Genomic DNA, 16,036 nt, shown 5'->3' with positions numbered 1-16,036 from the left:
CATCTAGTTGACCTTGTGAGCCCCTGATGTGGGTTCAGCAAGTGGTTGGCTACAATGCCCTACGTGCACATCCCAGGCATTCCCAAGACAGTCTGTCCTGAAGCAGGGGGAGGTGCCAGTGGCTGCGAATGATAAACAGTTTAGAGTCAGGGAAGGAAAGGTCACCTCTGGGCTGTGACCTGGGGGAAGGGACACTTGTCCCAGAGGAACAAGCACTAATCCTTAAGAAGTACATTGAACCTGCCCTTGGCACTTGTCCAGTCGCCAGGTCTTCAACACAAATGCTACTTGTCCGTGACACAGGCTTCAAGTGAGGGCTCGTAGGCTAATTTGTGGTAAGTGTGCTAAGTCGCTTCAGTGTGTCTGACTCTTTGCAGTCCTATGGACCATAGCCCACTAGGTTCCTCTGTCCGTGGGATTCTCCAGGCAAGAATACTGGAGTAGGTTGCCATGCCCTCCTCCAAGGGATCTTCCCCACCCAGGGTTTCAACCTGAGTCTCTTATATTGCCTGCACTGGTAGGTGGGTTCTTTAACACTAGCTCCACCATCAGCCTGCAATGCAGGAGATCTGGATTCAATTCCTGGGTGGGGAAGGTCCCCTGGAGGAGGACAAGGCAACCCACTAACAGTATTCTTGCCTAGAAATCCCCAGGGACAGAGGAGCCTGGCAAGTTACAGTCAGCAGCGTTGCAAAAAGTCAGCCACAACTGAGTCACTAAGCACCACACACAGGCCACCAATTCCGTGATGGCTGCAGCCAACTTATACAGGCTCAAGAGAGCCAACTGTTAAATTTTCAGGAATTTTGTAAGCAAATTATTAAACATAGGCACTATCAAAAATTAAGTTATACAAACTCACAATGAAATAAACCATACTGAAAGACTCTAAACTCATTGATTCCTATTTTATGGTATTTTACTAGTATTTCTCCTCTTCAGGATATTTACATGTATTGTATCTATCTGATGGAAAACTCTAACGTGGAAATACTATACAACTCTGTGTTCAGTGATGTTATGTTAATAGTTCGAAATTGGCCATGGTGGAAGTATCTATACTACAGAAATGCTACAAATCAACATAACAACCACCTCCATAGAGCTGGTTGTTAACATTTACTGGGGACTTTCCTGGTGGTCCAGTTGTTAAGAATCTGCTTTGCAATACAGGGGACACAGGTTTGATCCCTGGTGGGGGAACTAAGATCCCACACGCCTTGGAGCAACTAAGCCTATGATCCGTTGCAACTACTGAGCTCATGCGCACCAGAGCCCACACATCACAGCTACAGAGTCCATGCACCGCAACGCAGAGGCTATGTGCTGCAACTAAGACCCAATGCAGCCAAATCAATTAATTAAAAAAACAAAACATTTACCAGCACCTCCCTAGATAAGCTGATGTCTAGAAAAAAAATTTTTTTGGCCCTGTGACTTGTGGGATCTCAATTCTCAGACCAAGGATTGAGCCAGGGCCGTGGCAGTGAAAGCCCACTATCCCAACCACCAGGCCACCAGGGAACTCCTACTGAAATTTTGTCTTTAGCCACTTCTTCTGGGCTCAGCTGGTAAAGAATCTGCCTGCAAAGCGGGAGACCTGGGTTTGATCCCTGGGTTGGGAAGATCCCCTGGAGAAGGGAACAGCTATCCACTCCAGTATTCTGGCCTGGAGAATTCCATGGATTGTCTTGTCCATGGGGTCCCAAAGAGTCAGACATGACTGAATGACTTTTACTTCTGATGAGTTCCAGCAGTCTCCATCAGCTCCACAGAAACAGGACCTCCTAGTTTGGGTAGTGTAGTAGTGTTACTTGCTCAGTCATGTCTGACTCTTTGCGACCCCATGGATTGTAGCCTGCCATGCTACTTTGCCCATGGGACTCTCCAGGCAAGAATCCTGGAGCGGGTTGCCATTTCCTTCTCTATAGGATCTTCCTGACCTAGGGACCGAACCTGGGCCTCCTCCATTGCTGGCAGATCATTTACTGTCTGAGCCACCAGGTAATCTCACTGGACTATATCCCACAGAATGGGAATGTTATTGTGTTCAGTCGCTAAGTCATATCCAACTCTTTGGAACTGCAAAGAGTTGCAGATGGACTGCAGTATGCCAGGCTTCCCTGGCTTTCACTGTCTCCTGAAGTTTGCTCAAACTCATGTCCATTGAGTTGGTGATGCTATCCAGCCATCTCATCTTCTGTCACCCCCTTCTCCTGCCCTCAATCTGTCCCAGCATCAAGGTCTTTTCCAGTGAGTCAGCTTTTCACATCAGGTGGCCATAGTACTGGAGCTTCAGCTTCAGCATCAGTCCTTCCAATGAGAATAATGGTGGTCATTACTGATCACTTAACACTTGTCTCATCTTCCTTTAGGTTGACCTTACAACATCACCATGAGCTTGGTATTAAATTTTACTCTACCATTTTGCAATGATAAAGTAAGCCACAGAGAAAGTAAGTAAGCCTCTCTCAAGGTAACCAGAAAAAAAAAAAGGTAACCAGAAAAAATAATCCTCTCCTAACCACTACAGATAAAAAATAATCTGATAAAGAAATGTGATTAAGTGGCTCAACTGCCACTCCTTCAAGGCGCCAGCCCTGACTTTAATTTTCCCTACCAAAGGGCATTCATCTTGATGTTGTTTTATTGTTCTTAGTCACATTAAATAAAACAGAATATATCCTATCCCAGAACTTTAGACTTTAATGAATAAGTAAGACAGTTCTGGAGTCACTCTTTCAGTTGGCATGTTATTGTTCAGCCTCTCAGTTGTGTCCAACTCTTTTCAACCCCATGGATTTGCAGCACACCAGGCTTCCCTGTCCTTCAGCATCTCCTAGAGTTTGTTCAAACTCATGTCCATTGAGTTGGTAATGCTATCCAACCATCTCGTCCTCTGTCATCCCCTTCTCCTCCTGCCTTCAGTCTTTCCCAGCATTAAGGTCTTTTCCAATGAGTTGGCTCTTTGCATCAGGTGGCCAAAGTACTGGAGCTTCAGCTTTAGCATCAGCCCTTCCAATAAATATTCAGGGTTGATTTCCTTTAGAATTGACTGGTTTGATCTCCTCTAAACAATCAATTATTAATTAGGAACTGAGATCCAGCTATGAAACCAACTCAGTTCAAGATCTGCACACCTCTCATGAAAACTAAAGACCAGAGTCTTTAAAGTTCCCACAACCTGTAAAAGGTTACAGAGCTTGTTGTAAGAGATGAAGACAAGATATTAACTAGGCCTGCCTGGATTCCAGAGTCCCTGCTCCAGTAAGAGGCATATGATGACTGGGTTAAAAAGCAAAACTCAACTAAGTAAATTTAAAGATTTAATTGTCCTTATTTAATGATTCATGAATTGAGCAGCACTCCATCTGGCAAAGGAGCTCTGAGCAACTGCTCAAAAGGGAAGACTTTATAGGCAGGAGGCAGGGCAAGGAAGTTATTCTAGCTGAGAGTGGATTGTTTCAGGCAAGGTCACCTTCCTTTAAGGGGCGGCTGGTACTATCAGGCCGGTAACCCTTACTAGTGCTGACCAGGTAATTCCAGATTGGCTGATTAAAGATCACATTCCTGGGAGAGGCTGAAAATGCCAAGAGGTTAGGGCTTTTTGTTTTTGTATTTTATTGAAGTATAGTTGATTTGCAGTGTTGTGTTAGGGGCTCCCCTGGTAGCTCAGCTGGTAAAGAATCTGCCTGCAAAGCAGGAGACCCTGGTTTAATTCCTGGGTTGGGAAGATCCCCTGGAGAAGGGATAGGCTACCCACTCCAGCATTCTTGGGCTTCCCTGCTGGCTCAGTTGGTAAAGAATCAGCCTGCAATGGCTACCCACTCCAGTATTCTGGTGTGGAGAATTCCATGGACTGTAGTTTTGGAGAAGGAAATGGCAACCTACTCCAATATTCTAGCCTGGAGAATCACATGGACAGAGGAGCCTGGTGGGTACAGTCCACGGGGTCACAAAGAGTCGGACACGACTGAATGACTAATTTTCTTTTTCAGTGTCGTGTTATAGGTTAGTTATTAAGTCTTGACTTGCTGATATGGAGTTTAGCACAAGGGGATTCATTTGGAGTCTGTTGTCTCTTTTTCAACACAATTAGGCATTTACTTTAAAAAGTCTTGTAGAAGAATATTTGTGCTAGGTTGCTTCAGTCATGTCTGACTTTTTGCAACCCTATGACCATAGCCCACCAGGCTCCTCTGTCCATGGGTTTCTCCTGGCAAGATACTGGAGTGGATTGCCATGTCTTCCTCTGGGGGATCTTCTCAGAAGAATATTTAATGGTAAAGAAAAAAGCCTGTTAAATATTAAGTTAAGGGACTTACCTGGTGGTCCAGTGGCTGAGATCCTAAACTCCCAACACAAGGGGTCCCAGTTTCATCCCTGGAGTGGATTGCCATGCCTTCCTCTGGGGGATCTTCTCAGAAGAATATTTAATGGTAAAGAAAAAAGCCTGTTAAGTATTAAGTTAAGGGACTTACCTAGTGGTCCAGTGGCTGAGATCCTGAACTCCCAACACAAGGGGTCCCAGTTTCATCCCTGGTCAGGGAACTAGATCCCAAATGCTGCAACCTGCATGCCACAACTAAGACCCAGTGCAGCCAAATAAATAAAATCCATTTTTTAAAGTATTCAGTTAAAAATGGAAGTTAAAAATATCTGAACTATATCAATTCTTGGGTACATATTGTTTTTCACATTTAACGTGTCTGAAATAGGGTGCATCAAAAATCAATTCCAGGGGAATTATAGATATCAATGTGAAAGGTAAAACAATAAAGCTTCTAGAAGATATTACAGGGCTAAGAAAAGATGTATCAAACAGGAAATAAGACATAAACATAAAAGGCTAATAAGTTGGACTAAATTAAAATTAAGATTTTTTCTTTTTTGCATCAAAAGACATTTTAAGTGAATGAGGTGAGCCAGTGAATGGGAGAGAAAACTTTTGCAATACATATATCCCAAAAGGGGACTAATATCAGAATGTATATTGAACTCCTACAAACCACAAACTGGCAAACAATCCAATGGGGAAAAAAAATAAGCAAAAAGCTTGAAACATTCACTTCACAAAAGAGAATATTCAAATGGACAATAAGGATATGAAAAGAAGCTCAATCTCATTAGTCTCTAGGGACATGCAACTTGCTAGTCTAACACACTGACCAATTGCTCCCCAGAGAACATGGGAAATGCAATTTAAAACCTCCATGAGAACCACAATACACCCCCAAGAATGCCTAAAACTGAAAAGAATGAGAACTCCAACTGTTAGCATGAGATGTGGAGAAACCAAAGCTCTTCTACATTGCGGGAAGAATATAAATTAGACACTCAGAAAATTGTTTGGCAGTGTCTGTTAAAGTCAAATGCTTGTAAGTATCATCCAACAGAATTTCATACAAATGTGCAGCAAAAGACAAGAACCAGAATATTCATAGAAGCATCATTAATAATAGCCCCTACCTGGAAACCGCCCAAATGCCATCTGTAGTAGAATGGATGCATTGCGGCAGATTCATAAACAGAATTTTATATAGAAGCAGAACTAATGAATTACAGCTACATGCAAAAACATGGATGAATTTTACAAACAGCACTGAGAACAAGTAAGACACAACAGAGTACATACAGTATGATTCCATTTACAGAAAAACAAAGATAGGCAAAAACAGTCTATTTCAGTAGAAGTTAGGATAGCAAATGGGAAGTTAGGAAAGGTAGTGCCTAGGAGGTGGTTTAAGGAGGGTTTGGGGGACCCTGGTGATTTATGTTTCCTGATCTGGGTAGTGATTCAGTCAACATTCATAAGTTGTACACTAATAATTTGTGTACTTTCTGTATATGTGTGTTAGTCGCTCAGTCGTGTCCAACTTTTTGCAACCCCATGGACTGTAGCCCACCAGGCTCCTCTGTCCCTGGGATTCTCCAGGCAAGAACACTAGAGTGGGTTGCCATTTCCTCCTCCAGGGGATCTTCCTGACCCACGGATCGAACCCAGGTCTCCTGCATTTGCAGGCAGATTCTTTACCATCTGAGCCACCATATGTGTGTATAGATATATATTATACTTCAGTAAAAAGTATACCAAATGAAGATGAAATTGAACAATTTGAGACCAAGAAGGTTAATTACCCACAGATCTTTGCTGAAAGACCTGTTCAATGATGTCATCCAGTTATCAGGAAATTGAACTCAGCAGGTAGGAGCGGAATGTAAGAACCACTGCAGAGCCAAGAAACAGGCAAACACGTAGACAAATCTATTTGGAAAAAAAATGGAGGGGCTCAGAAAACCCAGTGGAGCCTAAAATGCTATGGAATAATAACGTGGAAAACAGGAGAGGAGAAATTGGACAGAAATTATCTAAGTTTCACATATTTCTAAGAAGGATAAAGACAATGAGTTATAAACTTTTTACAATCAAGTCAAGAATTTAATTTCTAAGCAAGTAAAAATACAATGCATAATTTCTAAACCAGTGAAAAGGGTGAGAAAGAATAAAGAAGTCTGCATTGTTATAGTAGAAAACTAAAAAAGGGGGGACTTTCCTGCAGTCCAGTGGTTAAGACTCCACGCTCCCAATGCTGGGGGCAACGGGTTCAACCCCTGGCTAGAGAACCAGGATCTTGCATGCTGCATGGCGCAGCCAAAAATAAAAAAGAAGAAGCACTTAAAGACAAGCATGGAAAATAGAAAATGCAAAATAAAGTGACAGGCATAAGTTTAAAATTTTCAGTAATCCCTATAAATGTAAATAGTTTAATTGTGTCTGTTAAAAGACAGGGACTTTTAAATTTGTTACAAAAACAAAATTCAACTACTAGTGATTACATATAAAACCTAATGACAGAAAAGATGAAAGTAAGAAGCATGAAAAATATATATATATACCAGGCAAATACCAAGGAAAATGAAGCTGGTGTTGCAATATAAGATAAATCTTAAAGAAAAAAGCAATATTAGGTATAAGGATGATCATAGGTCAAGGATGAAAGGAAAAATTCACTAGAAAAATATTGCACATAAACCTACACTTTACAACATAGCTTCAAAATATATATAGCACAAATGGATGGAATTACAAAGAGAAATGGACACGTTCACAACCATGCTGGGAGAGCTTAACATATCTCTCAGAAACTAAGAGATCAAGCTTATAAAAAATTATAAGAATATAGACTGGAAGAACACAGTGACACGAATGTTCCAACGTGCAGGCACAGAATGCTCTATCTTACAGCTGCACGTGTATGTTCAGTGGCTCAGTCACCTCCGATGTTTGCAAACCCATGGGCTGTAGCCTGCCAGGCGCCTCTGTCCATGGGATTTTCCAGGCAAGAATACCGGAGTGGGTTGCCATTTCTTCCTCCAGGGGATCTTTCAGACCCAGCAATCAAACCTGAGTCTCCCGGGTCTCCTGCATCGGCAGGCAGATTTTTACCACTAGTGCCACCTGGGAAGTCTTAGGGAACTATATTTTTTTGTCTGCAAGAACACATGCAAGTTACAAATGTGGCCACACGTGGGACCACAAAGGAAGGGTCAATAAGTGCCGAAGAAGCAATAAACCTTGTGCGATAAAATATAAAATCACTATCAAGAAGAAAGCCCCCAAACCTACTCTGGCATAACAAAAATAGGACAAACTAACATTAGGGCCTTCCCAATGCAATGGGAATGACACACTTTACATAAAATTTTGGTTATATATATATTTTTAAGCTTGAATCTAATGATAAGGAAACCATCAGACAAAAGAAACAAGGCAGTTGTGAAGGACAGTCTACAAAACAGCTGCCCTGGAAATCTTCAAAAAAATTCAAAATTATACACCTCCCACTGATTCTCCCACAAAAGAAGAAGGTACTGCTTTAGATTAGAGAAAGCTAATGAAGGACTTCCCTGGTGGTCCCGTGGTTAAGACTCTGAACTCTCAATGCAGAGGGCCTGGGTTTGATCCCTGGTCAGGGAACTAAATCCCACATGCCACAACTAAGACTCAGTGCAGCCAAACAAATAAATATTTTTAAAAAAATCTAATGAGACGTGACAGCCAAATGCCATGCCTGAGCCTTGATTCTGGATCCCAGACCATCTTCCCAAATTTAAAGGAATGACTGGGACAGTCTTGGGACAATTTAATACAGACTACAGATTATACAGCATTACCGTATAAATGTTAAATTTCTTGTGTGCGATAACGTGTCCCCCATTTTTTTTTGAGCTCTTAGTGCTTTCCTCTAGGATAATTCTCCAACTTCTTCGTCTTAGGATCCCTTTACACCCTGAGAAGTTGTTGAGAACTCCAAAGGTTGTTTGTTTACATAGATTATATAAAACCCTATTTGGGGCTTCCCAGGTGGCATAACGGTAAGGAATTCACCTGCCAATGCAGGAGACTCGGATTCAACCTCTGGTCTGAGAAGATGCCCTGGAGGAGGAAATGGCAACCCACTCCAGTATTTTGCCTGGGAAATCGCAAGGACAGAGGAGCCTGGCGGGTTACAGTTCATTGGATCACAAAGAGTTGGACATGACTGAACACACACATGAAAACCTATTTACTGAATTAAAAGTTAAAACAAAATTTGAAACATGTTTATATATTCACTTAAAAATAACTACATTTTCCAAAATAAAAGAGTTAATGAGGAAAGCTGTTTTGTTTACATTTTGCAACTCTCTTCATCTCTGATTTCTCAGAAGCATTAGTAGCTGGATTCTCACACCCAATTCAGCATTCAGTCTGTTGCTGTATTTTGTTTCGGTTGGTGTTTGAAGAAAATCCAGCCTCACGCAGATATGCATTCGGAAAAAAAGAGGAGTGTTTCAATAGCTTTTTCAGATGTTAGGATTCTTCTCCCCTCCTCCATGCTCTCATTATCAAACCCCATTTAATTTTTAAAGATCAACAACACCAAAAACACAAAGTAGAATAAAATAAAAGTTTTGTTTATAAGTACCATTTAATTAAAGCTGTTTACAACTATTATCTCCCACAGGAGTTACACATGAATTTTCTTTTTTTTTTTCAAAATATTTATTAAACACCTAATGTGTGCAAGGAACTCCCTAAGCTCTAGCTATACTGTGAAAGTGAAAGTCACTCAGTCGTGTTCAACTCTTTGCGACCCCGTGGACTGCAGCCCACCAGGCCTCTCCGTCCATGGGGTTCTTCAGGCAAGAATACTGGAGTGGGTTGCCATTTCCTTCTCCAGGGGATCCTCCCGACCCAGGAATTGAACTCATGTCTCCTGCATTGCAGGCAGACGCTTTAACCTCCGAGCCACCAGGGAAGCCCACACATGAATTTTAAAAGTGTAAGAGGCGTGGTCTGGTGGTTAAGACGCTGTGCTTCCACTGCAGGGGGCACGGGATTAATCCCTGGTCCAGAAAATTCCACATGCCTCACAGAATGGCCAAGAAAAAAAAGAGAGAGAGATGAGAAACAGCAGAAGCAGCACACAGGGTTGGACAAGCCAGCAGGAGTTTCACTGCCACAGGAAGGGGGGCCAGGCGTGAGTGGGTTTTTTTACGATTTACTTTGAATGAGAAAGTGGTAAGTAGCATAAGCAGCTGAGAGTGTGCCCCCAGTATGAGAGCTCTTCCCCTTCCCACTTCTCTCTCTCTGTGCTGTGCTCAGTTGTATCCCACTCTTTGTGACCCCATTGACTATAGCCCGCCAGGATCCTGTCCATGGGATTCTCCAGGCAAGAATCCTGGAGTGGGTTTCCATGCCCTCCTTCAGGGGATCTTCCCGATCCAGGAATTGAACCCATGTCCGGTGCGTCTCCTGCATTGGCAGATGGGTTCTTTGCCACTAGCGCCACCTAGGAAGCCCTCCCACTCCTCACTCCAAGGTATAATTTTTTTGGAAAAACAAAATGTCCTATATCTAGTTAGTTGTGTTACCTACTATTACATCTCTAGTCTGTTTTCCTACACTAAGCAATTCAGCAGGAGTGAATGTCCTACAGTTTAACTAATTCTGACATTATCTACTTGCAGAAAGCATTAGATTCTCCAGATTAAGAGCTCAGATCTACAACACTGGTGCTTATCACCAACCAGGGACATTTCAGTTGCATTTCTGACTCACCCGCTAAAAACTGGGGATTTACATGACCCCTTCCTTGGGCCCCGTAATTTCCTAGGACAACTCACAAAACACTGGAAATGTTGATTCACAGTTCTCAATTTATTATAAAGGATGTATAAAGGCCTCAGATAAACAGCCAGATGAAGAGGTACATAGGGTGAGGTCCAAAGGGGTCCTGAGCACAGGAGATTCTGTCTCAGTGGACCTGAGATGCTCAAAAAGGATTATCTATGAATAACAGAAGGAAACTCCTATCTCTTAGGAAATTTCAATGGTTTTGTGAGCTCTGTGCCAGGAACTAGGGGCAAAGACCAAATATATTCTCTACCACAACTTTCTTATAAGGCAGGCATGGCATTGGCTGATACCTGGCTTAAAGTCTAAAAATCATGCCCAGATAACACATGTAAGCATTTATAGCTCAGCAGATAAAACTTTCACCACAGTTAAAATTGAACATGTGTCTGAACCATTGATCTTGATTAAGTTAGGGCCAATGACTGTGATTTGTTCATATCCCCACAGTTCTGGATCAGAATATATTCTGATCAAATAATCTGCAAAGGAGATAACCTAGCTTTGAATCTATAACATAAAAGCAAAGAGGCAATGATTTTCTGCTCAGTTATCATGTTTAGGATCTTTCCAAGGAATGTAATAAGACCCAGGAAGCACCTCTTGCTGCCTGTGCCAAAAGTTTCATGTACTGTCCTTGAGCATGGAAATGGTCAGCTGACCGGCTGTATGCAGTCCACAGTGGTTCTCCCACAAACATCCACACAGCTGTCACACAGTTCTCATCCAGTGTGAAGCAGTGATAAATGACTGCAAGAAGCATTATTACCTTTCGTTTCTTCATAAAAATCTGAATCCATGTTATTGTTGTTCAGTCGCTAAGTCGTGTCCGATGCTTTTCAACCCCATGGATCGCCTCGCACCGGGCTTCTGTGTCCTCCACTATCTCCTGGAGTTTGCTCAAATTCATGTCCATTGAGTCCATGATGCAATCTAACCATCTCATTTTCTGCCATCTCCTTTTTATTTTGTCCTCAATCTTTTCCAGCATGAGGGTCTTTTTCAATGAGTCGATTCTTCGCATCCAGTGGTACAAGTATTGGAGTTTCAGCTTCAGCGACAGGCCTGCCAAAGAATACTGATGGCTTGATTTCCTATAAGATTGACTGGTTTGACCTCCTGGCAGTCCAAGGGACTCTCAAGAGTTTTTAGTACCGCAATTCAAAAGCATCAAGTCTTCAGCACTCAGCCTTCTTTATGGTTCAACTCTCACATCTGTAAATGACTTGTGGAAAAAAACCACAGCTTTGACTATACAGACCTTTATCAGCAAAATAATGTCTCTGCTTTTTTAATATACTGTCTAGGTTTGTCATAACTTTCTTTCCAAGGAGCAAGCATCTTTTAATTTCAAGGCTTGTAGTCCCCATCTGAATCCATGAGTCCTCTTTATCTCTTTCATAGTAATATCCACTGCCATCCAAACTGTAGCAAATTTTACATCCTAGTGCAAATGCTCCCAGAAAAACATCTTTTCTTTTCACTATTTTTAAATGTATTGAAAAGTATACTTTTAATTTGATTTAAATTTATTTGGCTATGCAGGGTCTTAGTTGTGGCTGGTGGGCTCTTAATTGTAGCATACAGGATCTAGTTCCCTAACCAGGGGTTGAACCCAGTCCCACTTGGCTGGGAGCAAAGAGTCTTAAAAACTTGACCATCAAGGAAGTCCCAAAACATCTTAACTTTTTCTTCATAATCTGGAAGTTTATTTTTGTGTATGGTTATTATGTCTATCTAGGGGTAGTTTCTCTTTATGATTTTTTTTCTAATTCTGGATCATTCTCATATTTGTCAACTTCCAGTAAAGGACTCCAAGCTGGCACAGCTGCTGCAGACTGGGCTCCAGGCCACAGGGATAACTCAGGTCATCTTGGGACTTGTCCATGTACCAGATCTGCACCACGATCTGGGCCTGGGGGGCTGCAGGGAGGTGCTTCCCAGCATAGTAGGCATCACAAGCACCAGGCGCTCTGTGACCTGCGTGGGCTGAGCTGGGCAGAGGCCCTGGTGGCCTCTTTTAGGGGGCATCCCAGTTTGGGCCACTGCCCAATCCTGGTTTGCCAGTCATTGAGACTGTGTAAGACCTGACCCAGGGTATTCACTTACTATAATGAAATGTGTAAGTGATACTTTCTCAAAGGTTAATTGCAATGTGGAATCTGAAACCACACAAATGTGCTTTTCTCCTCTGTTACATTCAGACCTCTCACATTCAAATCCATTCTCTTTACCCATGCATGACTTTTTAACATCATGTGTTGGTCATTTGGAAAATACTGGCTCACTGAGTTACGCAGATCTTCCCAAAGTTGACACAGTTCCTTATACAACATGAAATAAAAAATCACATTTGTTAATATCACTAATCTCATTAGAAACATTATTAAGAATTGGAAAGCTCTCAAGCTCAGGGTATCCACAGGTTTTCCAAAATTTTAGTTTTCCCTCGAAAGCTCCAGTTTAAAAGAATCACTGGTAACAGATACTATAAGCTATTTTCTTGAAGTGACTGGTTCATTTCATTCATTTTTGAGAAAATATCTACCAGATACTTGTGTCTGAATGGCTTCTCTATCAGTTGTTCTTTCCAGTTAAATAGATGTTCTGTGAAGAAAGCAGCTGGTACAGCTCACAACTTAAATAAAGCATTCCAGTCCTTTCTAAGTTCTTCTCCAGGAGACAACCATCTTACATGCGTCTGCAGCACAAGTGCTTTGTATGTGTTTCCATTTGTATTATTATATATATTATATAGAATATTAGAAAGATGTATAACCAAGAGTTATGATCTAACCAAATAATTTTTACTGCTTTATTGAGATCTTATTAATGGACTTGAAAAAAGAAAAAAGAGTGCATGGTGGTGAGAAATAAAATCATCACAGTCTGGTGCCTCTGTCATGACTCAGGCTAAATTGTAAGCAGTTATCCCACTGTTGCTTTTGCATCATTTGGGCAAATGTTAGCACAGTGAGAAATATAACTGACTTACTATTATGATCACAATTTAGATCTCACGGTCCCCCCCTTCCTCAGGGTCCGCGGACCATACCCTGAGAACCCTTGGTTGCTGCTAGGTTGCACCATCTTGTCTTAACCTCCACCTAACTTTACATTCATTGAGTTCTGATCTTTCCCCATCGGGTGTCCCCAGGAAGAGCCCAGCACCTGAGCTGGCGGCTTCCAGTCGGAGCCAGATCCGCGGGGAAGGCGAGGTGGGGGTGTGTGTGTGGGTGCCTACATATGTGGCTGTGTGTGTGTGTGGGGGGGGGGCCAGCAGGGCCCCGAAGCTGTACCCAGCTGCCCTCGCCCCTCTTTCCCTTACCTCACTTCCTCTTTCCCTCCCCTAGCCCCTTTAACCCTTTGCTTTCCTCCAAGGACAGAGGAAAAGCTTCAATTTAAAGAAAGCTGCCAGAGTGAATAATTCTGGGATAAGAGGCACTCTGCACAGCACATAAACTACTGTGACAATTTGTTTCAAAATTAAAAAGAATCTAATTAGATCCCTAGATATCTTTTTTAAATAATTTATTATTTATTTATTTGGGCTGTGCTGGGTCTTGCGAACAGACTTTCTCTAGTGTGGGGCTTCTATTGTGGAGCACAGGCTCTAGGCACTCTGGCTTAGCTGCTCTGCAGCCTGTGGGCGCCTCCCCGCATGGCCCCTGGACCACCAGGGAAGCTCTATCTACAGATATCTGGATTGTTCTTTTTCTGGTTTCATATTTTCTTGTTATGTAATTGTCAACCACCACAGAACTGTATAAAGTAAAAATCGAGAGTCTCTGACTATACCCCTCTCCCAGACTGTCCTTGGTATCTGTGCCTCTAATTTTTCCTATTTATGTATGTATGTTAAGATAGGATGCATGTGTGCGTGCTAAGTCACTTTAGTCGTAGCCTGTCAGGCTCCTCTGTCCATGGGATATACCAGGCAAGAATACTGGAATGGGTTGCTGTACCTTCCTCCAGGGGATCTTCCCAACCCAGGGACTGAACCAGTACCACCTCAGTTCAGTTCAGTCGTTCAGTACTGTCTGACTCTTTGCGACCCCATGGACTGCAGCACGCCAGGCCTCCCTGTCCATCACCAACTCCCAGAGCTTACTCAATCTCATGTTCATTGAGTCAGTGATGCCATCCAACCGTCTCATCCTCTGTTGTCCCCTTTTCCTCCAGTACCATCTGGGAAGCCATAAAACAGGATATTTATCTGCAACTTTCTATTTTCACTTAATATGTCACAATGTATTTTTCTATATCAGCAAATATCTACTTCATCCTTTCTGATTTGTTCATTTATTTATTCGGCTGCGCCGGGTTTTAGTTGCAGTACTCGAGATCTTTAGTTGCGGCATGTGGGATCTTTTTATTCTCTCTCTTTTTTTTAGTTACAGCATGTGGGATCCAGTTCCCTCACCAGGGACTGAACCTGGGCCCCCTGCATTGGGAGTAAGGAGTTTCAGCTTCTGGACCAGCAGGGAAGTTCCCATTCTAAGCGTTTTATCTGCATGAATTTATTTAATCTTAAGAATCTGCCTACAATGCAGGAGACAGCCTGCAGTGCAGAAGAGCCGGGTTCAATCCTTGGGTCAGGAAGATCCCCTGGAGAAGGAAATGGCAACCCACTCCAGTATTCTTGCCTGGTATATCCCATGGACAGAGGAGCTGGGAAGGCTACAGTCCATGGGGTCGCATGCTAAGTCGGACACAACTTAGTGACTAAACCACCCACAACTGCGGGGAGTAGGTACTGTTATTATCCCCATTTGCAGGTGAAGCAACTGAGCCTCAGATTTGAACAGGCAATGAGAGAATCATAACAAAAGATTTCTAGAAACAGGGAGAAAACTTTATGCTCTGGGACTCTGTTGCTGCTGCTGCTGCTGCTAAGTCACTTCAGTCGTGTCCGACTCTGTGCGACCCCATAGATGGCAGCCCACCAGGCTCCCCCGTCCCTGGGATTCTCCAGGCAGGAACACTGGAGTGGGTTGCCATTTCCTTCTCCAATGCCTGAAAGTGAAAAGTGGAAGTGGAGTTACTCAGTCATGTCTGACCCTCAGCGACCCCATGGACTTCAGCCTTCCTGGCTCCTCCATCCATGGGATTTTCCAGGCAACAGTACTGGAGTGCCGGGACTCTGTTACCAATAGAGTAATGAAGCCTCTGGTTCTTTTTAATGCCTTTCAATCATTTCACCTTCCTCCAACTTTGGATCTCTGGTTTTACTAGGAATTTTAAGGATTAATTTAAGTAATGCAAGAGAAAATTTCCTGAAATTAGTGTTTTAAAATCTTCCAAATTTGTTTCTGGACTCCGCCTGTTACTGTCCATAGATTTATTTTACAAAGCTAAAATCAGAGTAGTCCTTCATGTTCTTTTTTTAGGAGGCAGGGGTCTGTTTACCTTTCAATATGATTCAAGTGTAAGTGAATGTTGTGCCCCTCCCCCTTATCCCCAAGGGACAGTGCAGGCTTGAGAAATTGAACTTGTACTTGGCCAAGGATGAGTAGGGTCTGTCTATTGAGGGGGGGTGGTGGTGGCGGCAGTGGAAAGGACCCACTTGATGGAAGGAAGGGACGGTGCAACTGCTCAGAGCCAAGAACTACTCAGGGGAATGGCTAAATCTAGGGTTTGTGTGGAGCAAGAATAGTAGAAGAGAAGGGTGGAGAGGTAAGAGAAGGTTATGAATCGCTATAAGCTCTTCAGATTTTATTGTATCAGGCGGTGAAGAGCTACTTCCCTATTTGAGTGGAGTGACTGCTCAGGCCTGTGCTTCAGGATGACAAGGCTGGAAGTGGCTGGCAGGGAGGGCAGATGGGAGGGGGAGTGAGCACAGACTACTGGCAGGGA

General features: G+C 42.8%; 1 long non-coding RNA gene across 1 annotated transcript in view; it reads right to left on the bottom strand.

The window, feature by feature from the left end:
- Positions 1-10,185: 10,185 nt before the first annotated feature.
- LOC138423905 (uncharacterized) overlaps positions 10,186-16,036 on the bottom strand; it is an 11,269-nt gene continuing 5,418 nt past the window's right edge. Inside the window, exons 3-4 of the long non-coding RNA XR_011250513.1 lie at positions 14,292-14,368; positions 10,186-11,405 (exon numbers count right to left, since the gene is read on the bottom strand). This is a non-coding gene — a long non-coding RNA (uncharacterized lncRNA). The remainder of the gene's footprint in view (positions 11,406-14,291; positions 14,369-16,036) is intronic.

This window comes from Ovis canadensis, chromosome 18, assembly GCF_042477335.2.
Source record: "Ovis canadensis isolate MfBH-ARS-UI-01 breed Bighorn chromosome 18, ARS-UI_OviCan_v2, whole genome shotgun sequence".
Taxonomy (NCBI): Eukaryota; Metazoa; Chordata; class Mammalia; order Artiodactyla; family Bovidae; genus Ovis; species Ovis canadensis.
Note: the sequence above shows the minus strand (reverse complement) of the source record. Positions and strands in the feature narration are given on the sequence as shown.